Here is a 25,496-nt window from a genome sequence, read left to right as displayed (position 1 = left end):
GGTTTGAGTCCCAGCTGCTCAACTTCAGATCCAGCTCTCTGCCACGGCCTGGAAAAGCAGTAGAAGATGGGCCAAGTGCGTGGGCCCCTGCACCCACGTGGGAGACCGGTGAAACTCCTGGGTCCTGGCTTTGGATCAGCTCAGCTCTGCCCGTAGCAGCTATTTGGGGAATGAACCAGTGGATGGGAGATCAATCTCTCTCTGTCTCTCCCTCTCTGTCTGTAACTCTGCCTTTCAAATAAAATAAATAAATAGAAAAGAACACAAAATATACACTTATGTTCTTTTTTCATTTTGCTTCATTTTCCACTCTCTTCCCACTTCTTTCATCACAATCTGAGTTGTGCGCACCCGGAACTTCTTGGATTCTGCCTTGCAACTCAGTCATTGCCCCAGCGTCTCCTCTAGGTGGCAGCTTTCCCCACATCGCTTCATAGCCTGTGTGCCTCCTACGAATCTGTCGAAGTTTCTTCTGCTAAATGCTCCTCTCTTTATCACCGACATTGTAGGGTTAGTGCTTTTCAATTACTTGGATTACTTTTAATGTGATCACCAGGAGGGAAAGAAGTCTGGAGATCTTTCCAAGCAGGAAGTCCTTGGATAAGAGCGTCTTATCATACCTGTGAGTGCAGTTGGTGGCAGGCAAACAGGGTGGAGCGGAACAGGCCCAGCCCTTGAGAAAGCCTCCCCCACTGAGATGGGTCAGACCCTGGGAAGATCATGAGCCTTCACTCATAAGGGCTCCAAGGAGATTCAGGCTAGCAAATTGAATGTTTGGAAACAACCTGCCTGGAAAACAGATGGGCAGGCCATTGGCTGGGAGGAGAGAGGGCTTCCAATGCACATGGCATCCCATTAGACAGAGGAGAAGAACGGGGAGCAGGACTCGGGTGCTCCAGCACAGGCGGTCTCAGGGGGTTCAGTCTGGGGTCAGGCAGTCAGTCTGAGAGGAGTCTGCTCCAGTTCAAGGGCACGGCACTCTGTAGTCACCAAATGCTAATGCAGCACCTTCCCTGGGCCATGGCAGAAAGGCAGAAGCAGGCCAGGGCTCAGGGCGGGGATGGTCTGGATGCAGCCTGGGGCAGTGGCCTGTATCGCAAGATACTCAACGTGAGTGGTGGAGCGTGGCTCAGAGAACACAGACAGGACCCCGCAGGCCAGTAGTCAGGCTGCAGGAGTGCGGACTTCAGTCACGTGACCTCTAGCCAGTTACTTTGCCTCTCTGTCCCCACTGCCTTGCTTCAAACATGAAAATAATAAAGGCCAGCAGCTCCCAGGTTGTCAGGTGCTACGTGAAACAACACTGTCCTGGGCAAGCACTCAGTGGTGTCACAGGGAGTGCACTCAGTGGTGTCACAGGGAGTGCACTCAGTGGTGTCACAGGGAGCGCACTCAGTGGTGTCACAGGGAGCTCATTCAGTGGTGTCACAGGGAGCGCACTCATCTGCACCGTGGCCCTGGGCTGCTGGGAAGTGACCAGCTCTCCTGCTGGCTTCAGAAATTAGCTCTGGAGACCTGGACAGCTCCCACCGCACAGGACTCCACGGAGCCTGAAGGCAATCTGAAGAGCCGATTTACGAGCCTGCAAAGCTGGGGGAAGGAAGGAACCTGAAGATCTTGAAGTTTATCGGTTCAGCTGCCCGTCTGTGTGGGGTGAGAGGGAAATAAGACTCTCCACAGTTCCCAGCCTCTCTGGCAGTGGCTTGTTCCAGTGCAGGGCTGAGAGAGGATTGGGGATGTGCTTTGTCAATTGCAGGGCTGTAAACAGTAGGCCACCTTTATCTGGGCCCTGGGATCTCAGGGTTTCAAGCACTGGTAGATAAACACCCAGCAGCCAGGTAGGATTTTTCTGTATTTCCTACGTGGGTAGTTGGAGGCTCAGGAAACAGGCAAAAATTGAACCAATGATCTAATCTAGGTCAGGTGCTCTAGATTCCAGAAAGGGGGTCACAGATGTGTAAACAGTGATTCTGATCAGGAAACCTGGACGTGGGTCCTGGACGTGGAATTTTTTTTTTTTAAAAAGGTTTATTGATATGAAATGCAGAGGAAGAGGCAGGGGGAGGCATCTAGATGTGAGCTTACTCTCTGAATGGCTACAACAGCCAAGGCTGGGCCAGGCCAAATCCAGGAGCTGGGAACTCCATCCTGATCTCCCACTTGGGCGGCAGGGAGCCAAGCATTTGGGCCATCTTCCACTGCCTTCCCAGGGGTATTAGCAGGGAGCTAGACCAGAAGCAGAGAAGCCAGGACTTGAGCCACTACTCTGATATAGGATGTTGGCTTCACAAGGCGTGGTTCAATTTTGCTCCACAACACCAGGCCCTGGGTACTTAATTTTAAGCTAGGCTTTCCAGCGTTGTGTTAAGCACACTTTGAGCAACATGGCAGAGGGGAATCAGAAAGCTCTGCCTTCTATTTGAGGCTGGGGTCCTGACCAAAAGGAACACCTGTAAGGGCTTCATCTAGGGATCAAATCTACAAGTTGGAGCAGGCATTTGGCACAGTGGTTCAGACACTGTGTGGGACGCCTTTGTCCCAGACTGGAGTGCTGGGATTTGAGTCCCAGCTTTCTCCTCATTCAGCTTCTTGCTGATGCAGGCCCTGGGAGGCAGCAGGTGATGGCTCAAGTACTCCAGTCCCTGCCACCCACGTGGGACATTCAGATTGAGTTCCCGGCTCCCTGCATCAGGCCTGTCCTCACCCTGGCTGTTGCTGGGATTTGGAAAATGACTCAGCAGATGGGAGTTCTTTCTGTGTCTCTGCCTTTCAAATAAATTTTAAAAAAATTAAAAATAAATTAATATAAAATGTGTGCCACAAAATTTAGTCTTCTGGGGGAAAGGCGTGATAGACTACAAACGCAAGGGTCTGAGGCTAACACCATTATTATTAATGAAGCAAAACTGACTTTTCCCCAGGGTAAGAGTGGCTATGGGGGAATACAGCAGATGACTCTGCAGTCACTCTGCCCGGCCCCTGAAGCCCAGCTCGGGGTGAGAAGCCTCAGAACGGCAAGGACGGGCTGTGCTTGCCTCTTCCAGGTCCTCGGCTTGCAGCTGTGCAGCTGCAGCCTCTGCCCTGTCCTTTCTCTCATCAGGGCATAGTTCAGTAGATTCAAGGCTCACAACTATCTGGGAAGGATCAATTATTCTTATCGCTAATTCTTAACCCAGGAGTCATTACTCATGCATCCTTCATTACATGTGCAAAGACCCACATTCACAGGTGTCAGGTGGGCGTATCATTTTTTGGGAGGAGGGACACCAGCCAACCTGTTACGCCCCTGCTGCCACCACTATGATCATTGGTTACTTGTGGCATCATTGATGGTCAGCTTTCCCGATGGCACTGCAACCTCAGAAGCAGAAACTGTGTGTGCAGCTTCCGCAGTGCCCAGTGCCTGCTACATACCAGCTACTCAGTCTTTGGTCAGTGAATGAATACGTTTTGTTCCATGAACAGTCTGATGATTCAACAGTCCTACTATTGTTATTAGCTGTTAGTGTAGTTTAATAAAATGCATTACTACTGTACTTCCTGTGGGCTGGGTAGGTTCCTGGGGGCATTTCCACCCCCACTCCCTTTCTGCTGCCTGACGACCACCACCATCCTGGGTCACACGCACACTCTGGGGAAGGACCCGTCCCAGGTTGCTCTGCCCTACTGCCACAGCGCCCTCACCTGGCTGAAGCTGATGTCTGACGACCGAAGAGATGTGCAAGGGCCTGACTCCTTCACAGATGGCATTGCACAAATCCACTGTGATGGGCAGTAAGACTCTGGGAATCCGTGAGTCCAGATGACTTACTCTTAACCTTGCTGAGGATGTTGATTGTTGAATTAGACAGCCATTGCTGTTCAAAAGCATCTTGAGAGGAAGAGAAAGGATACAGATGCTAAATTCCATCTGACTCTTAAAATTTGTTTTTTATTTGAAAGACAAAACAAACCAGAGAGAGAGAGAGAGAGAGAGAGAGAGAGAGCACTCTTCCAGGATGAAACTAGGAGCCAGGAACTCCATCCCGGTTTCCACATGGCTGGCAGGTGCCCAAGCACTTGAGCCACCCTCTTCTTTCTTCCCAGGTGTATTAGCAGGAAGCTGGAGAGGAAGCAGAGCGGCCAGCACTTGATCCAGTGCTCTGATATGGGCTGCTGAGTTGCAGGCCATGGGTTAATCTGCCACAGCTCTGGCCCCTCTACCTGACTCTGACAACTAAATTCACCAATTAGCTCAACACTACAAGATCAAACCAGTTCTCACCCACAACTGAAATCCAGTCATCTACAGCTTCTGCGCTGGTGGCATAAATTTGTCTGTGTACTCAAGCAGTAAAAATCATTGTTTAACTAAAAAATGCACTACTACTATTAGTAATTTTTTCCAAAGATTTATTTTATTATTTTGAAAGGCAGAGTTACAGAGAAAGAAAGAGAGAAGGATTGATATCTTCCATTTTCTGGTTCCTGCCCCAAATGACCACAATGGCTTGGGCTGCGCCAGGCTGAAGGCAGGAGCCAAGAACTCCATCCCAGTCTCCCATGTGGGTAGCAAGGGTTTGAGCCATCTGCTGCTGCTTCCAGGTGCATTAGCAGGGAGCAGGATGGAAAGCAGAGCAGCTGGGACTTGAACCAGCGCTGTGCTATGGCATGCTGGTATTGCAGGGGCAGCTTAGCCCACTACACCACAATGCTGGCTCCTACTACTAATAGTTATTGGGTTTTGTTATTCCTAAAATTACAGAACTATTGTTGTGTTTTTATTACTGTATTTTAAAGATTATACCCCAGAGTGGACATTTGGTATAGTGCTAAAGGTGCTGCTCCAAGAGGCTGGTACCTCCTATCTGAGTGCCCGAGTTCGAGTCCTGGTTTTCCTCCAAATTCTAACTTCCTGCTAATGCCTAGCCTGAGAGGCAGCAGGTGTTGGCTAGGGTACCTGGGTCACTCCCGCTCACTTGGGAGATCCAGACTAAGTTAACCAGTTCCTGGCTTCATCCAGCGTGGCCCAGCCTTTGCTGTTGAGGGCATTTGGGGAGTGAACCAGCAGATATAAGATCTCTCTCTTCTGTCTCTCACACTCTCTCTGTAACTCTTTCAAATAAATAAATATTTAAAAATAAATAAATAAAGACATATACAACACACTGCAAAATAGCATAAGTCTCTCCTCAGTACTATTAGTTTTCAAAATTATCTTCCACGCACACTGTAGAAGCTGGTATTTAAGTCTCACTGTTGTCAAGTCCATTACAACTCCCACACTTCCTCCTCCCCCAGCCCCATCGCATTTGGGATGCTGAGTACAATCCACTGATTAGGGAGGAGCTGCCATGTTGCAACACAGAGCCTTCTCTAGAAGAGAATGGCACATCTCTGGATTTAGGTGAGATCTGCATTTCCAGCTGCAGTCCCTTGCCACTCTCTGACACGCGTGGGGGAGGGAGTGGAGGTGGCAGTGCAGCCCGGTCTGCTGTGCATGAAAGTCCTAGTCTCCCTCCGGGGCGGGGGGACAACGCTCGGCTCTCTGGTCTCCCTCTTTCTCCCCAAAGCACGTCTGACCCATTCGCTGTTAAGGTGCATGGTGGAATGATCTCCTCCCCACCCACTCCAGAACATTAGCCCAGGGGGTCGTGCAGATGCATTGTAGAGGGCAGGGTGCAAATGGGTCTTTGGCTTAGGACTGCTTTGCCATGAAGGCTTGTGTCTCTTCCAAAATCCACAATGAAACTTCATCCTCAAAGCTACAGCAGGTTCGGATGAACACCGTGCAGGGAACCACCGATTTCAAGCCTCACTGGCGGGGTTAGTGCCTTCCAAAGGGCTTGGGGGTGGGGTGAGCTTGCCCCTCCACTGTATGAGGACGTGGTGAGAATGTGTCGTCTGTGGAGAACGGGCGTGCACCAGCCCCTGAATCCACTGGACTTCCCAGCCTTCACGGCCATGAGAAATAACTTATGATTGTTTATCAGGGGCTCCGTGTGAGGTTTCTGTTATAGCACAGGAATGGTCCGCGGCAGGACCCATGTGCACTCTTCCCACTCTTGCTCAATTTGCTTTCGTTAGTGTTTTATTCAGAATTTATGCATCGAGCTTGTGGGTGTGCACATAGGAAGAGATTTGTCAGGTGTTGGTATCAGGATTGCGGTGACCTCCAGAAATGAACTGGAAAGCTCTCCTCTCTCTGTGTGTGGCAGCGTCGTAAGGCAGGGACTACTGGCCATAGCACTGTGCTGGCCTCTGCGTGTGCAAAAACAGCTCAGCAAAGGAGCAACTCGCAAGACTGCCTGGGGGTGGTCTTTGGGACTGGCAGCCAGGCCATTCTGTTTCCAGATGTTTACCACGCAAAACAGATGGTGTTTCTCCCACCCCATCTGGCTTTGTGGTAAACTCCACTGTCTTCTTAGCGCATGTCAGCATGCCGCAGAACCTTCCAGCCTGTGGGCACCGCCCCTCTCAGCGGCACCCCAGGGCCGGTACAGGGGAGCCCAGGAGCAGACTCACGGCAGCCCTCCCCCTCCTTTGAATGATAGCTTCATGCACCAACACTGGGGGCAGCCGGTGGGACTTTGATTCAGAGGTAGCCACCTCTGCATCGGAAAGGCTAGGGGGCATTGTGTTAAATACAGTTTTTTCTTTTGTTAATTTTCACTTACTTGAAAGGCAGAGACATGGACAGAGTTAGACAGAGAGAGATTTTCCGTTTGCTGGTCCACTCCCCAAATGTCCTCAACAGATGGGCGAGGATGAAGCCAGGAGCCAGGAATTCAACCTGCCACGTGGGTGACAAGAACTCTACTTGAGCCATCATGTGCTGCCTCCCAGGATACACATTAGCAGAGAGCTGGAATTGGAAGTGGAGGCAGGACTCGAACCCAGGCACTCCCGTGTGGCAAGTGGTATCCCAGGCACTGTCTTAGCCACTGCACCAAATGCCTACCCCTCACTGTTGCCTTTACTTACAATGTTCACAGTCAGACTTTAAAGAAGAAGGTTGTAAGAGGCAAAGAGATTAGACTGAATCTAGTTTTCTTTATCTTTGTAGAAATGGAGGTTTCATTTGCAAAGTTTTATCACCAGAGGGTGACAGATCAGTGCAGTCACAGCTCCATTTAGAAAGGGATTGCAAAGCAATAAAAACCTCTTCCTATTTTATGGATCCACCTGTGTCTGCCAGATGAACTAGATACTGTGAGGTGTGGGGGCAGTGAGGATAAATGAAGAATAAGAACCCCAGATGACTCTTTTCAGCTACAGCCTGATGATTAGAAATTCATATTTTAATATATAACATGAAAAATGCATGAGAAAGAAGGGAAGTGTCATTTCATTTAATAAACACTGTTCAATATTACGAACATTTTAACTAAATGACATAGTTTTTCCCTTCTAAATTTCACCTCGGGGTTTATGAATTAAATGCCATCCTGACATGGTTTAAAATGACCAAAGATTTATCATCAGATTCTAATGTGGCTGGAATAATACTGACATAGAAATAATTGCTTTCCAACAGGTGGTCCTGTGGCTTCATGATTAGACCTACAAATTCAATGTCAGCCAGGAGTCCGTGGCTGCCCTCCTTTGCTCTCAATGAAGAATGACCTGCGTCTGAGTGTCACCTTCCCAGAGCTTAGATCTCCTGGCGAGCGGCCTCTGCCCCACATTATAGCATCCATGCAGTGCAGAGCTACCTCCCAGTGAGAATGGGGCTGCCGGGCAAAGGGTATGTTCAGAATTTTTCAAACTGTACAAAGAAACAGAATGGCAAAGTTTTGTGAATTAAAAAAAATCCCTCTCTTGGGCCGGCGTGCGGCTCACTAGGCTAATCCTCTGCCTTGCGGTGCCGGCACACCGGGTTCTAGTCCCGGTCGGGGCGCCGGATTCTGTCCCGGTTGCCCCTGTTCTAGGCCAGCTCTCTGCTGTGGCCTGGGAGTGCAGTGGAGGATGGCCCAAGTCCTTGGGCCCTGCACCCCATGGGAGATCAGGAGAAGCACCTGGCTCCTGCCATCGGATCAGCGCGGTGTGCCGGCTGCGGCGGCCATTGGAGGGTGAACCTTTCTTTCTGTCTCTCTCTCTCACTGTCCACTCTGCCTGTCAAAAAAAAAAAAAAAAAAAAAAAAAAAAAAAAGTTAAGCTGAAAGAATCTTCTGAAGACTGGATGTGAGAGTGAAAGAGGAGTTGAGGAAGACTGTGAAATCTACCTATTAATGACTGCTTTTATCACACACATAAATATTTTTACTTGAGCAACTTGAAGGGAAGACTACCAGGGAACAGTTTTTTTGTTGTTGTTGTTGTTTGTTTGTTTTTTTGGGTGGGGGGTGAAGGAGAAGTAGATAGGAATGTATATCAGGAGTTTGGGGTATCGTAAGTTTCTGAAGAATAGCAGGCACCCAAGTGGGCACACAGGGCAGGCAGTTGGGCATCTACGTCTGCAGTTTGGGGAGAGGTCTGAGACAGAGGTGTTGTCAGAATAGATACTACTGAAGGCAACCAAGAGGGGACAAATATATCTATACATCGTTATTAGGGAATGATTAACAGAAAGGAAGCATGGTAAAGTAGACCGAGAATGGAGCTGTCAGAAAGGTGAGACAAAAGCAGGCACATGTGGTATCCTGGAAGCAAAGTCTTTCAATAAAAACCTGGGTCTAATGCCGGTGGTGAGTGAAGGAGAATGAGGCCCAAGAGCTGACTGTTAAATCTACCAGCACAGGGTCAATGGCGATGCTGGGTAGACCAGATGACATATGAATAAATCCAAACCGGGAAAAGCTGCAGATCCTGTGCTGGGAGTTGTCCTAGATATGTCGATCACAGCATGTCTCCTGCTCTTTGTCCCCTTCTGAAACCCAGTTCTGCCCAAGCAGACAGCCTATTCCTTGCACACGGTGCTCTTGTTCAGCACCATGGGATAGGCCTGGGTCCAGGAGGCAGCCCGATGCCAGTGCCTCTCAGATTACCTGTCTGAAATCCACAAAGGCTGACTTCAGCAGAACCTGGAGCTGAGAGACTGCACGAGGAGAGGTTATGAGGTAGGATGGCCGTGGTGCCCATGAGCGGACTCAAATCTCAGGCCGGCAGGAATCATGACTCTGGTCACCAGACCGCCTGGTAGCAGGAGAAGGGAGAAGCCCCACACAAGGCAGAGATGGAGAAAGGGGCTGAGTGTCACTCATGGTGGGGCACTAGTGTCAACACGCACAAAGTGCCGCCCCACTTCCAGAACAATCCACCAGCCCCAAACCCTCATGAGGACACCTGCCCTCGGATGTCCTGGGGATTCCTGTCCCTGTTTCTCCTGAGCATCTCTGATTGCACTAACTCAAGTGCAATGACCAGGGTCTAAGCACACAGCTGCCTCCTATCTGGCTAATGCAGAGTGACCTGGGTGCGCTACGGCCCAAGGGCCCAGCGTTACGGCTGAAGAACATAAGTAAGGTAGTGATGGGGACAAGGAGAGCCGGCATCCCAGAGGCGTCTTCAGGGCATGGCAGCAGAACACACACCTTTCCAGCGGGCTAACAGGAAAGGGGTCGGCTTCTCACCGACTATGCCCACCCCTGGCTTCACTGAGCGCGAGATGCAGCGATAAGGATGTGACGAATGCTCTCTCTTTATGGTGATGGAACTGAACAATTGTTGCTGCTTTAGAGAGACCAAAGATCACTGTAAGCTCTTCCCTTGGGCTCCTGAACTTTAGCGGTAGGGTGTACGCATTCATTAGATATTTCTTTTCTTTCTTTCTTTCTTTCTTTCTTTCTTTCTTTCTTTGGACAGGCAGAGTGGACAGTGAGAGAGAGAGACAGAGAGAAAGGTCTTCCTTCCATTGGTTCACTCCCCAAATGGCCGCTACGGTTGGCGCGCTGTGCCGATCCAAAGCCAGGAGCCAGGTGCTTCTCCTGGTCTCCCATGGGGTGCAGGGCCCAAGCACCTGGGCCATCCTCCCCTGCACTCCCGGGCCACAGCAGAGAGCTGGACTGGAAGAGGAGCAGCCGGGACTAGAACCCGGTGCCCATAAGGGATGGCGGCGCCACAGGTGGAGGATTAACCACGTGAGCCACGGTGCCAGCCCCATTAAGGAAAAATTTTAAATATTTCTACTATTGAAGTCCAGCCAATTTCCTTAAGATCAGCCGTAGCCTCTAGATTTTCATTCTGTGTTATGTAGATTGAGTTCAGACTTATTACAACGACAGTCAGCGAACACCCACTTTGTGCCAGATCACGCGTCGGTACTGGGATGCCACATGAATCAATCCTAAAGCTATTCTGGTCATGAAGAGCGGCGCAGTAACTCAGCCCAGCGCGGCACAATTAGAGGCGCTGGCAAGCTCTGCACCGAAGCCACCCACCCAGGAATTACTCCGGCTTACAGCCTATTAACTTTTACCACTTCCTTAATACAAAGAGAATTTTATTACCAATTTACCCAGCAAGTTAAATTAATATTTACAAACCTCACGGAGGCTGAGAAGCATAGAGAAATTTCTAGATGCGCCTTGTCCATGCTGGATATTCCTCCTGGGCATCTTGCGGCCTCTCAGTGGTGACCAAAACTACCTGGCACGCTTTTTAAGCCTAGAATCAACGGGAACGCCGACCCGCATGGACGGGAGTTAGAAGAACCAGTAAAAAGAGCCAGGAAGAAACTGAGTATTGCTTTTGCTTGTACTACTCTGCCCGCCCGGACGCCGCCACGCTGGGGAGAGCTGCCTTCGGCTCCCAGGCAGCCCCCTCACCCCCGAGGCCCCCATCTCGTCCCTGCCTCTAAGTCTCACGCAGCGGCTTAGGGAGACGTCTGGCTCCGCCCGGCGAGGCGCGGGCTGGGATTCTGGGTCTTCCTACCGCGTGCACTCAGACTGGACCCCTCACCGAGACTCAGTTTCCTCGTCGTGAGGACACACCCGCCGCCCTCGGAGGCCGGTGCAGCCCCGACGGCCCAGCGCCGCGCGGGACTCCTGCAGCAGGTGCCCGCGCCTTCCCTTCTCGGCTCCACGCCCCCTGCTGGTGGTGACGGGAAAGGACCGGGCGGCGCCCGAAGGAGGCCCAGGGAGCTGGGAGGTGCTGAGGAAGGAGCCATCGAGGGGGCAGGAGGAGGAAGAGGGAGTGGGGAAGACGAGGAAGAAGAAGGGGAGGGGGAGTTTAGGGGAGGAAGAAGAGGGGGAGGAAAAGGGAAATGAGGGGGTCCTTCAAAAACGTCGCGGAAAACTGGAATCCAAAGAGAAGCTTATTCGGGTGCAAAAAATGTTGAGGTAGCCTCACGTGCAGAGTGGAGCACGTGCAGAGTGGAGCGTCAGGAGGTCCGGAGGAGGTCGAAGGGATGGTTAAACCAGCCGCGCACCCTGGAAGGACGCAGGTTTGCGTGTGGAAACGTGCAGCTGCCTCCTGGCCACTGGGCATAAAACAAGAAAAACATCTGAAAAAGCATCCAAAGCCGCGATGATGAACTAAAGCCGACAGCGCACGTGCCCCATCCAGTCTCTGCCATCCGTAACAAAGATTTCCACTTAAAAGCTTACCCGCTGCATGGGTCACGGGTTTAACAGTTATAATTGATTAATTCTTTTTAAGGCAGGAAGGGAGAGGGAGAGACAGACAACTAGCTGTTCCATCCTCTGGTTCACTTCCCAGAAGCCTAAAACAGCCAGGGCTGGGCCAGGCTGAAGTTAGGAATCCAGAACTCAACCCAGGTACCCAAGCAGGGACCCAAGCACTTGAGTCATCACCTGCTGCCTCCCAGGGTGCACATTAGCAAGAAGCTGGGTCGGAAGCAGAGCTGGCACTCGGGCGCAGGCACTCTGATGCGGGATGTGGGTGTCTTAGCCGCTGAGTCAAACACCACCTCCACGTTCTGGGCTTTTCCAGGATCATTTGTTGAGAAACTAATTTGTCTTTTCCCTGTTGTTCTTCCCGTTGATTTGTTTTCTTTGCCTTTCACATTTTGGGCTCTCTCGGATTGTGGCAGACATTTCTTCGGGGATAAAGGACAGCGTCTTTGGACTGGAAGAGGGGAGAAGTGTCAGTGACAAAGGGCATAGAGAAGTCCAAGGCTGGTGTGCGGATTCTGCAAGTAATAAGTACGAGCGCTGACCCACTGGCCCACGCCAGCCCTCCTGGGAGGAAGAAGAAGGAACAGAAAAGACTTGCTGTGAGGAGTGTCCTGGGGACTGGAACCACACGCAGGGGCCAACAGTCTTAGGGACCAGGCTGGCTGGGCGCAGCGTGGGTCTTGGCAGTCACCCTCAAGGCCGGAGGCTCAAGGCACCTGGACACCTGAGATAAACCCAGTGACTTTTGCATGACACCATAAATAGGGAGCAGACCCCCGGCATAACTGGCACTGAATTTCTCATCACACAAGTAAGTTATCTAGAAAAAATTCAGAATGCAGCATTTTTATATTCCATGAGCAAAACAGTCACCATTACTGCATATTACGCCTTTAAAAACTCATGAGAATCCTGTGGAGTAGGGATTGCTGTGCAGGGGTCATTTGATGACCTACAGCTGTTAAGTAGCAGGGCCGACTTTTAATTCGGTGCCTCCGCCTAAATCACTGTCTGCAAGGGTCTGCTGCCCCAGATCCTTCTCTGTGTAATAAGCATTTATGGAGTTTTCATTCTGGGATCTGGCCAGATCTTTAAGTTGAGAGAGATGGAATCCACCATACTGCACTCCTCAGCATGGTGCCCCCTTGTGGGGTGCAGAGGCCAGAGGGAGACTAATGTCAGCTCTTGCCACCAGCTGCTACTCACCCTCACCAGCTGCCTCCCTAGGGGAGAGCACAGGGGGACGTTTGAGCTGTCACTCAAGACATGCCCCCAAGCCCACTTGCTCTTAGCCTTGCAGGCAAGGGAAATTCAGGTTCAATGTTATTAAAAAAAAAAAAGAAAGGAGCACCCATAAGAGAGTCCTTTGTGACGGGGTGATAACCGGAACAGAACAACCTTTGATCAGTTCCCTGGGAGAGCTTAAAGCTCTCCCCTATCTGCCTCTGCAGGCAGGGATGGCCGCGGGTCAACCCTGAAACCAGAGGACCTGTTCGCCAGCTCAGTGAAGCCCTCGTCCCGGAGGAAGGAAGTGGGGTCTGGTTTCCACGGGTGCTGTAGGAAAATCGGGGCTTTGTTTCTCGGGATTGCCCTCGCAGCGGTTGTAACGCGCGGAGGTTTGCCTTGGCCGGAAACGCACCTTCCTCCAGACCAGGGCTCGCTTTTCAGGCTGCTGGGTTCCGCACACCGGAGCCCCCTGCGCTCGCCTGTTGTTCCGCCCCGAGGCCGCTGGGTGGCGCTGGAGGAGCCGCGATCGCGGGCGTGGATGTGGCTGCCGGGGAGAGCAGGGCTCCCGCGTTGTCCCACTGTGTGTCCCAGCGTGTCCCACGCTGTAGTGTGTGTGTGTGCCTGTGTGTGGAGTCCGTGTTTTCTCCGTCTTAGATAGAGAAGGACTAAAGATGTATTTAAGGAAAGATGGTTTTATTTGGAAAGTGCTGTTTCAAAGCTTTGAAGTGACACAGGATGATGTTTATGGGATGTGCCGTGATAACTGGGCACACGTGATTGCGCTAGCATGCCCGACTCCAGCCACACTGATCATTTCTGGGAAATGCCATTTTTGTGGGTCTGGAAAAGACCATCTGAGTGGACAGCATGTACCTGTAGCCTAGCGCACAGCAGTGTCTGGGCAGGTCGCCAGGCCGGGCTCTCCCTGGCTGGTGGCTCCTCAGCCCTCCCTGTGGGAAAGCACACAGTGCAACGGTGGGATTATGAGTGCTCTTCCTTTCTGGGTGACCCGTGCCCCTGCACACTCCCCTGCCCCCAGCATCTCATGGGCGCCCCCTGCATTTTGGGTCCCCTGCTCACCCCCCTGCCGCCTCTCCAGGGACCAGGCCTTAGGGGTCATCCTCAGCGGCTCTCTTGATAAACTTGTTGAGTAACTCTGCGAGTGAGATCCCAGTGCAAAGAACAGGCCATCAAAGAAGGAGGTACCTTTCTCTGAAGGGAGGAGAGAACTTCCATTTCGACTATGATATGATCAGAGTTGGTGAACTCAAAAGGCTTCCATAGCCTTGGCAACTCAGGACAAGAGCCTAGGGTGATTACTGAGGCCATAAACAAGAGTGTCAATTTGTTAAGTCAACAACAGGAGTCACTGTGCACTTACTCCTCATGTAGGATCTCTGTCCTTAGTGTGCTGTACGTTGTGATTTAATGCTATAACTAGTACTCAAACAGTATTTTTCACTTTGTGTTTCTATGTGGGTGCAAATTGTTGAAATCTTTACTAAATATATGCTAAACTGATCTTCTGTATATAAAGAGAATTGAAAATGAATCGTGATGTGAATGGAAGGGGAGAGGGAACGGGAAAGGGGAGGGTTGCGGGTGGGAGGGAAGTTATGGGGGGGGAGCCATTGTAATCCATAAGTTGTACTTTGGAAATTTATATTCATTAAATAAAAGTTAAAAAAAAATAAATTGACCTAGAAACCAGAACCCCCTACCCCTCTACTTCCCTTGTAGCTCCTAGTTAGCCTTCCTCTCCCCCACTTCTGCAGACTTTACCTGTGAGTACTGATTCTGTGTGCTCCAACCCAGCCCCGCAGCTCCCCTGACACCCGCTGCCCGTGAACCCCAACCCAGATGCTCCCGACCCCTGGCCTGACCTCTTCCTACCTGTGCTCCCTGGCTTGCCTCCTGGTCCCCACACTTCCTCGGTTCCACAGAGCCCCCAGAGGCCCCAACCATCGCACAGGGTAAAGGATTTAGACCCACCCATTTGTCCCAAGTCAGAGCAACCTTGACCAAGGGGCCCAAATACTGAGTAGGTTCCTGAGATCACAGGAGACAAGCTGGGCTGATGGGAGGGTGTGAGTATTCCATGCTGGGCAAGCACTGGGCACCCGGTCTCACAGACCCATATCATCATGAGTGGCAGGGGCTGGCCAAGGGCCACTGCCTGGGGAGGGTCGCCAGCTTTCCTCCCTGGGGTTAGCTGTTGGCTGCATAGCAAACCACCCCAAAGCTTGCATGATGTAGCAGATCATCAGATATTCAATTTGCATGGTGTTATGGTTTGCATATTCTGCCCAGAACTCATGTGGAAATTCAATTCCCATCGTGAGATGTTAGGAGTTGGGATCAGATGGGATGTTTATCAGGTGACCGGGCCAGGAGGGCTCTGGTTAATCCACGTGTGGATTAGTGAGCTCATGGCTTTGCAAGAAAGTGCCGTTATTGCTCTGTCTCATCACTGATGCCCTGCACTGCCTTGGGGCTCTGCAGAGCCTCGCCAGATGTGCACGGGTGCCGACACTATGCTCGTGGACTTCTCAGCCCCCAGAACTGTGGGAAAGGTGCACCTCTGTTCTTCATAAATTACCCAGTCAGTGGTATTCCGTTATAGCAACAGAGAAAGGGCTGAAGCAGGTAGGAAGCCAGAGGTGGAGGCAGGCCATCTCCGCAGCACAGCTCCGCTTGAGATGGGAGGACCCGCGTGCAGATGGAGCACTCACAGGCCTGGAACACTGGAGTTGACTGCTGGCCGGGGGTGCAAGCTGGGACAAAGGGCCAGAGGCCTGCTTCCGCTCCCCACGGCCTTCCCCACGGCTGCCTGGCCCTTCTCACAGCCTCCTGGCTGCATGTCCGCCCGTGGCAATCCCAAGGGACAGGAAGTGGACATTGTTGGTCTCTCAGAACCTCCTCCAGTGTTGTGTCCACCGTATTCTGTTGGCTACAGGGTCAGAGAGTTCAAGTTTAAGAGGAGGGGACAGAGACTCCATCTCTTGATACGAAAGCGTCTAAGAAACCAGAGCAAACTGCCACACCTAGAACACTGCCTTTGTTCTCTTCCTTATCCTCCTGTTGCTCTTTTTATTTTTTTTAAGATTTATTTATTTATTTATTTATATGAAAGTCAGAGTTTCACAGAGAGAGAAGGAGAGGCAGAGAGAGAGAGAGAGAGAGAGAGAGGTCTTCCATCTGCTGGTTCACTTCCCAATTGGCTGCATCAGCCGGAGCTATGCTGATCCGAAGCCAGGAGCCAGGAGCTTCTTCTGGGTCTCCCACGTGGGTGCAGGGGCCCAAGGACTTGGGCTATCTTCCACTGCTTTCCCAGGCCGTCGGCAGAGAGCTAGATCAGAAGTGGAGCAGCTGGGACTTGAACTGGCATCCATATAGGTTGCTGGCACTGCAGGTAGCGGCTTTACCCGATACGCCACAGCGCCGGCCCCTCCTTGCTACTCTTGCAGGTGGGGGCCGGGTGGGGCAGTCATAGAGTTGAGCCCCGAAGGTTCTGACCATGGCCTTATCCTCTCCTTTTTCCTCCACCACAACTCTGGATGGGGCTGAGCTTGCTGAGGAGAGCGAGGCTGCCAGGTATGTGATTCGCTGCCCCTGCCAGCAGGTGCGGAGGAGGATGTCTGAGTTCCGGGGACTTTCCAGCAGGCCAGCACGTCCACTGGGGCGAGAGAGTTATCTGAGTGAAGGAGGCGAGCGGGAATGATGGCCAGAGCGCTGGGCTCGTGAGTCGGTATTCCTGAGACCTACTGGCCTGCAACAGCCGGCTTTCCAAGCACAGGGCAGAACCCCGCCTGCCCTGTTATCGTCACATCATGCACTGTTATTACTGGAGTGACATGAAACCTTTTCTTCCGGGTCCTTTCATTGTGTTTCAGAAGCCATAGAAATTCATAGTCAGGAGGCCCAGCCAATCCAGCCGGTTGTCCTCTGAGGTTGGGGACAAGGAACTGAGACGGGCCAATTAAGGTGGACACCTGTGCAGCAGGTCTTTAATTGAAGCCACTAATTTACCTTCTAAACTCTGCCAAGCAAGTCTCGGGAGTGACGACTGGCTCGTGCCAGACCCAGTCAATGCTGAGCCCACGACCTTGGGTGACATTGTGCCCCCCACGGCTGTTCTATGAAGTAGAGAGTGATGACGAGTCAGGGGGTTGAGCCCTGCGATGACAAGGGTGAGAAGGGACACACACATCCCTAGTGCCGGCACCTGTGACGTGAGGACCAGGGTAGCCTTAGTACTCCAGTTAGGTACATTTTTCTGATATAATCTTCCTTTTGCAAGTATTAAATATATTTCCTTGAAACATGCACACACTCATACACACTCACACACACACACACACACACACACGTGCTTTGACCCCATCAGGAACTCAGCATAGCCTTCACCCAGCAAGAATTTATAAAGTTGAGTGAATAAGGTGAACATTGACAAGGAACCTGTTTCCACTGGAGGGAGGGGGAGTACAAAATGTCACCAGAAGTCAGTTTGGGATTCAGAAATGACTCCTTCCGGGATCCCATCTGTCTCCGTCAAAAACTCTCCTCCTGACCTTGCAAAAGCTCTGTCAAGGCTCTGGCTTGGCTCCCCTGGAACGCTCTCAGTTGGGAGGATTTGGGAAATTTCGTGGGATCTTTCAACCAGACCATGATGGTTGAGTAAGATTTAGCTAAACGATGGCAAGGAAAGGTGGGCTGCTGGGGGCAGAAAGGTGGTAGCCCGAGGAGGAAGGACGCCGTGGCCATGGCCCTGTCGCTGGCAAGAGAGGGGCACACACTTTGGGGTCCTGGGTTCAGCTTTTGGCCTCATTTAAAAAAATTCAGGCTATGTGTTTTAAAATATTTATTTGAAAGACAAACAGAGAAATATACAGAGAGAGAGAGAGAGCAATTTCCCATCTGCTGATTCATACTGCAAATGCCCATAACAGCTGGGGCTGAGCCAGGCCAAACCCAGGAACCTGGAACTCCATCTGGGTCTCCCACACGAGTGGCAGGAACCCAACTACTTGAGCCATCACCACTGCCTCCCAGGCTGACCATTTGCAGGAAGCTGGAATCTGGAGCAGATCTGGAGTTGAACCAGGCACTCTGGTATGGGAAGCAGGCGTTCCAAGTGATGTCTTAACTCCTGCTCTAAATGCCCCCCCCATGGGCCCCATTTTTAAGACCTTTGCTAAGATTGTCAGTATTAGGGACTGTGCTGTGCTGTAGTGGGTAAAGCTACTGTTTACAGCACTGGCATCTCACATAGGTGCTGGTTTGTGTCCTGGCTGCTCCATTTCCAGACCAGCTCCCTACTAATGCACCTGGGAAAACAGTAGAAGATAACCCAAGTCTTCGGGGCCCCTGCATGCACATGGGAGACCCAGAAGAAGCTCCTGGCTCTTGGCTTTGGGTCAGTCCAGCCCTGACCATTGTGGCCATTTGAGCAGTGAACCAGCAGATGGAAGCTTCTCTCGCTCTCTCCCTCTCTGTCTTTCTGTAACTCTGTCTTTCAAATACATAAATCATTAAAACAAACAAGAAAATTATCAATATCTAAAAAGTTGTGAGCATTACGTGAGATGATGTATAGAAGGCAGCTGCTTGTTCATATGGTGAGACACATTCTCCATGACTAAGCGTTTGGTGGACAAGATGGCTCCACAAAGAGCTCTCGGGTGCTATTTCCCTTTGTTCTTGGCACACCCAGGACAGGAGAAGCCAAAAGAGAAAGAAACCAGTCAAAAGTGGGTGCTAGCCAAAGCTTGCTTAAATAGGCAATCAAACGTGATTCTAGTGGACGGATAAATGAGCATGAACTGATAGGAAAGTGATTTTGCAATTTTTTTTATAGATTTATTTATTTTACTTGAAAGTTAGAGTTACAGAGAGAGGAGAGGCATAGAGAGAGAGAGAGAGAGAGAGAGAGAGAGGTCTTCCATCTGATGGTTCACTCCCCAATTGGCTGCAATGGCCAGAGCTGCGCTGATCCAAAGCCAGGAGCCAGGCGCTTCTTCTGAGCCTCCCATGCAGGTGCAGGGGCCCAAGGAGTTGGGCCATCTTCTACCGTTTTCCCAGGTCATAGCAGAGAGCTGGATGGGAAGTGGAGCAGCTGGGATTCGAACTGGCACCCATATGGAGTGCCGGTGCTTCAGGCCAGGGCTTTAATCTGCTGCGCCACAGCGCCGGCCCCTGGCAATTTGTTTTAAAGATTTATTTATTTATTTAAAAGGTGGAGTTACAGAGAGGCAGAGGCAGAGAGAGAGAGAGAGAGAGAGAGAGTCTTCCATCTGCTGGTTCACTCCCCAAATGACTGAGATGGCTGGAGCTGGGCCAGTCAGAAGTCAGGAGCCAGGAGTTTCTTCTGGGTCTCCCACATGGGTGCAGGGGCCCAAGAACATGGGCCATCTTCCACTGTTTCTCAGGCCATCAGCAGGGAGCTGGATCAGAGTGGAGCAGCCAGGACTCGAACTGGCGCCCATATGGGATGCGGGTGTTGCAGGCAGTGGTTTAACCCACTCCACCATAGCACTGGCCCCATTGATTTGTTCTTAAAGATGGATGACCTTTGAGTCAATTATTTCACACAATTAGTTTATATATATATAATATTTATTTATTTGTTTATTTGAAAGGCAGAATGAGAGAGGGAGAGAGAGAGAGAGAGAGAGAGAGAGAGAGAGATTGAGAGAGAGAGAGATTGAGAGAGAGATCTTCCGTGTGTTGATTCACTCCCTGAATGACCACAATGGCCAGGGTGGTCTAGCTGAGGCCAGGAGCCAGGAACTCCATCCTGGTCTTCCACAAGGGTGCAGGAGCCCGGGTGCTGGGGCCATGTTCCGCTGCTCTCCTGGGCACGTAAGCAGGGAGCAGCCAGGTCTCACCAGGCATTTGTGTGGGATGCCAGTGCTGCAGGTGGTGGCTTAGCTCCATTGGGCCACAGCGCTGGCCCCAGTTTTATGTTATTTCATGGCTGAGCAGATTTAGACATTGTTTTTTTTTTATATTTACTCAGATGTAGCAAGGTTTTTTTCCTTAGATCTTCTGTGCTTTACATAATGCTTAGAAACAGCTTTCTTAATTACTCTAAAGGGCTCAAGATTTTGTCACCTGCAGTTCTGCCTCACTGTGGACCTTGGCGGTGTACCCCGTGTGTACGGGGGGTGGGGCGGGCAGGAGACCTGCTCTTGTACCTAGTAAAGGGTTCTTCAAAAGGTCATGGGAAATTGAAAGACGGGTTTATTTTGATGCCACATTTTGATGTCCATGTATCCTGGGGTCTCCAAAACTTTGTTCATGGATATGTCTGTTACGAACACACTGCACAGACTTTTTTTTTTTTTTTTTTTTTTTTTGCACCAAGATAAACAGTCTTTAATTCCATATTTCGTGAACTTTTTGAAGTTCCTCACACAGTCTGGGCAGTTGCGCAAAGACGAGTTAGGAGGTGCGGGTCCTAGGTCAGACTTCTCTGCGTAGGCTTGGGCCGGTTCTTTCCCGCATTGTGTCCTTGTCCTCCTGCGTGAAATGCGAATAAGACTAGAACCCACCCCTGAAGTTTGAGGCAGGAAGTAAGGAAGCGCTCCACGTCGGCGCCTACAACTGTGCCCAGCCCAGAGTACACACTTGCAAAACTTAAACAGCTGATGGGCTGCATGCCTATCTCCTAGGTCCTCCTTTTCGAGGTGGGGTCCCTGCCCAGCGCGCAGAGGGCAGAGGGGAGCCGGACTGCCGGTGCGGAGATCGGCTGGTAGCTCCGGGGACCGCAGGGCGGCCGCGCGCTCCAGGCGCTGGGAGTCGCTGTTGCCTCGGGTGGAAGCCAGCCGCTTACCAGAGAGCGAGCTCGGGGCTGGCCGCCCAGGGAGCGAGCGGCAGGCGGCTCCTGCCTGCGCGTGGGTCCCGCGCAGGTGTGTCGGGAGCTGAGCCCGGAGCTGCGGCGCCCAGGCCAAGGCTGGTGCGGTGCTCGCGCAGGGCGCCCCTCGCCCTACCTGGCCCGCTGCCGGATCCCCTTTTGGTGTGCAGTGGGTCTGCTGCCAGGGTCAGGGCTTTGCCCACCTGTCCTCCCCTGACGTTGCGGCTTCCATGCACAGCCCGCAGCCGTCACCGCTTTCCCTCTTTCCCGCCTCGTTTGGATGGGAAAGCACACCTCCGACCCGGAAGCCACGTGGGATGGAAAGCCTCGCCCCAGGGGGTCCTGACCCAGTTGTTACCTTCCTCTCTCATTCCACTTCCCATGGCTAGCTAGCACCCTACGCGGAAACCAAGGGCTTTGGACAGTCCCGCCTCCCCCAGGGCCTTTGCGCCTGCCCACGGGTGCCGGGCTCGCCTTTGCTGGCAGGAGTCCACGTGTCTTTCCGGGGGCACGGAGTAGGTCCTTCACATGTGCGTTAGGTTGCACTTGGCCCTCTCAGCGCCTGGTCTTTTCCATCACCTCTTCGTTCCAAACCCCGCTCCCCCGAGCTGAACTTTCTTTACAGCCTGCCCTTATGCAGGTAGGCTTCCAGGCTGCCTTCTCTGCCCTTATGCAGGTAGGCTTCCAGGCTGCCTTCTCTGCAACCTGCAGAATGATCATGATTGTCATGGTGAGCTGATAATTAACTTTTATTTTTAAACATTGAAAAATTATTTATTTATTGGAAAGGTAGAATGACAGAGAGAGAGAAACGCTGTGCTGGTTGCCACCTCAAATGGCCACAACAGGCAGGACTGGGCCAGGCTGAAGTCAGGAGCCAGGTTTTCCATCTGGGTCTCCCATGTGGGTGGCAGGGTCTAAGGAGGGACTGACGCCCTTGGACCATCTTCTGCTGCCTTCCCTGGCACAGTGGCAGGGAGCTGGGCAAGAAGCAGAGCAGATGGGACTTGAACCTGCACTTCCACAGGGGGTGCTAGTGTTGCGAGCAGCGGCTTGACCCACTGTGCCACATCTCTGGCCTCTTGATCATGACTGAGTTACTTGTCTGTTCCATTTTCTGGACTTTGAGATCCCATGTCTTTTTCATCATCATATTAAGATACCTTATTATCTTATTGATTTTTGAATCTCCTCGACCGAATGTAGTACCTGACTTTTGACCCCTTGTTTTTCTTTCTTCCTTTTTTTTTGTTAAATATTTATTTATTTATTTGAAATGCAGCGAGAGAGAGAGAGAGAGAGAGAGAGAGAGAGAGAGAGATCGCTCTTCCGTCCTCTGGTTCACTCCCCAGATGGCCACAACACCCGAGCTGGGCCGGGCCGATCTGATGCCAGGAGCTTCTTCCGGGTCTCCCATACAGTGCAGGGGCCTAAGCACTTGGGCCATTTTCCAGTGCTTTCCCAGGCCATAGCAGAGCTGGATCAGAAGTGGAGCTGCTGGGACTGGAACTGGCGTGCACATACGGGATGCTGACACTGCAGGCAGCAGCTTTGCTTGCTACACCAACAATCCTGGCCCCTTCCTCCCCCATTGTCTATCTCCAGAATATTTCATTTCTTAAACATTTAAAATTTTTTTTTGACAGGCAGAGTGGATAGTGAGAGAGAGACAGAGAGAGAGGTCTTCCTTTTGCCGTTGGTTCACCCTCCAATGGCTGCCATGGCTGGCGCGCTGCGGCTGGCGCACCGCGCTGATCCAATGGCAGGAGCCAGATGCTTCTCCTGGTCTCCCATGGGGTGCAGGGCCCAAGCACTTGAGCCATCCTCCACTGCCTTCCCGGGCCACAGCAGAGAGCTGTCCTGGAAGAGGGGCAACCGGGAAAGAATCCAGCGCCCTGACCGGGACTAGAACCCAGTGTGCCGGCGCCGCTAGGTGGAGGATTAGCCTATTGAGCCGTGGCGCCAGCCTAAAAATTTATTTTAAAAAATATTTATTTGATAGAGACAGTCACTGATAAAGAGAGCTTCCATCCACTGGTTCACTCCCCCAAATGCCCACCATGGCCAGGGATGAGTGAGGGCTGCAGACGGGAGCCAGGAGTGCATTTCAGATCTCCCATGCTGAGCCTCAGGGACCCAATTACTTGCACCATTGCTGCTGCCTCCCAGGGCCCGCATTAGCAGGACCTGGAACTTAGAGTGGAGCCGGGACTCACATCCAGGCACTCCATGCTCGGCTGGTCTGAACCGTCAGGCCAAATGTCTGCCCCATCTTCCACTAATGGCGCCGCATACTGCCCCTGCCTCCCCCAGCCTGTTCTTAGATGTAGGCTCCTGACAAAGCCATGTGTCTTCAGACCTCTGGTTAGAAGTGCCGAACTCACAGGGATTCTCCAGCTGTTTCTGTTTGTTTCCAGGGCACACCCCCTGCTGCTCCCAGGGGTCTTGTCCAGCTCTGGAACATGACTACAAGAACTGTTTAAGGACGAGCAGGTGGTGAACAGGGCTAGGAGCTCGTCCCATGTTCAGTGCCCCAAACAGGTACCTGTGATGGATCCCCAAATGGTCCCTGCACACCCACCCAACGGTGCTCTCTCCTGGCAGACAAAACAAGATGGTGTTACAGAAAACGACGGTGAAGAGATAGCCTAGGTTCTTTGTCTCACACACACAAAAAAATGATCACGCGGACACAACAGTGATACTATTGTAGGATTTATTCAAGTTGGAAACCTTTTGCCAGAGCAGCAAAGAGGGGGATTCCAAGGGAGGAAGACTGGAAGGGCTGGTGGTAATGAGGAAGTTAAGTACAATCTTGGGGGCCAAACTGCCAATCAACGAGGTGGGAAGAAACTCAACAAAAGACCCAATTTACAATTCTGTCCAGCTTGGGCTTGCTCATGATAAAAAACCAAGCAGAAGCTGGCGCTGCGGCTCACTAGGCTAATCCTCTGCCCGTGGCGCCGGTTCTCCGGTTTCTAGTTCCAGTTGGGGTGCCGGTTCTGTCCCGGTTGCTCCTCTTTCAGTCCAGCTCTCTACTGTGGCCCAAGTGCTTGGGCCCTGCACCTGCATGGGCGACCAGGAGGAGGCACCTGGCTCCTGGCTTTGGATCTGCACAGCGCAACCTCGTAGCGGCCATTTGGGGGGTGAACCAACAGAAGGAAGACCTTTCTCTCTGTCTCTCTCTCTCTCTCACTGTCTTACTCTGCCTGTCAAACAAACAAACAAATAAACAAACAAAAAAAAACCCACAAACCAAAAACATGCAGAGGGCCAGGGCCTTGCTATTCTCATGATAAATTTGTAAATTTGGAGATTCTTTTTTTTTAACTTTTATTTAATGAATATAAATTTCCAAAGTACAGCTTATGGATTACAATGGCTCCCCCCCCAACTTCCCTCTCACCCGCAACCCTCCTCTTTCCTTCTCCCTCCCCCATTCCATTCACATCAAGATTCATTTTCAATTCTCTTTATATACAGAAGATCAGTTTAGCATATATTAAGTAAAGATTTCAACAGTTTGCACCCACATAGCAACACAAAGTGAAAAATACTGTTTGAGTACTAATTATAACATTATCACAATGTACAGCACATTAAGGACAGAGATCCTACATGAGGAGTAAGTGCACAGTGACTCCTGTTGTTGACTTAACAAATTGACACTCTTGTTTATGGCATCAGTAATCTCCCTAGGCTCTTGTCATGAGTTGCCAAGGCTATGGAAGCCTTTTGAGTTCACCGACTCTGATCATATTTAGACAAGGTCGTAGTCAAAGTGGAAGTTCTCTCCTCCCTTCAGAGAAAGGTACCTCCTTCTTTGATGACCTGTTCTTTCATATGTTCTCCCTGATTGGTGACAACTAACTGAGCACCAAAGGGGAAACTTGTTGAAGTGAAATGGACACTATGAGAAATAGTGACTTGATCAGCTCTTGTCCTGACTGTTGATGTACAATGTAATACTTTATCCCTTTTAGTATTTTTTTTGTTCTACTTAATACTATTGGTTGAACTCTGTAATTAACACACAATTATTCTTAGGTGTTTAAATTTTAACTGAAAAGTGACCCCTGTTAGGAATTTGGAAAACATTATGCTGAGTGAAATAAGCCAGTCCCAATGGGACAAATATCATATGTTCTCCCTGATCGGTGACAACTAACCGAGTACCTAAAAGGAAACCTGTTAAAGTGAAATGAACACTATGAGAAACGGTGACTTGATCAACCCTTGCCCTGACTGTTGATGAACAACTTAATACGTTATCCCTCTTAGTATTTTTTTGTTTGTTCTACTTAATACTTTTGGTTGAATACTGTAATCAATACACAGTTATTCTTAGGTGTTGAAACTTTTTTTGAATTATTAAAAATTAATTATTTATTAAATTACATGAATAAAGTTAATTTTTAAAAAATGTAATTTCATGTTACATATAATATTTCCTTTTAAAATTTATTTTTTATTTTTTATCTTTTTTTATTTAATGAGCATAAATTTCCAAAGTACAGCTTATGGATTACAATAGCTTCCTCCTCCCCGTAACTTCCCTCCCACCCACAACACTCCCCTCTCCCACTCCCTCTCCCCTTCCCCTTCACATCACGATTAATTTTCAATTATCTTTATATACAGAAGATCAATTTAGCGTATGTTAAGTAAAGATTTCCACATTTTGCTCCCACACAGAAACACAAAGTGTAAAATACTATTTGATTACTAGTTATAGCATTAATTAAACACCTAAGAGTAATTGTGTATTAATTACAGAGTTCAACCAATAGTTTTAAGTAGAATATAAAATGCATCTTTTGTATTGTTGTGGCTCCCCCCCCCCGACCTCCCTCCCTCCC

Source organism: Oryctolagus cuniculus, chromosome 2 (assembly GCF_051225735.1).
Source record: "Oryctolagus cuniculus isolate XC-2025 breed Fujian yellow rabbit chromosome 2, ASM5122573v1, whole genome shotgun sequence".
NCBI lineage: Eukaryota > Metazoa > Chordata > Mammalia > Lagomorpha > Leporidae > Oryctolagus > Oryctolagus cuniculus.
The sequence above is the reverse complement of the archived record's forward strand: the minus strand, read 5'-3'. Positions refer to the sequence as shown.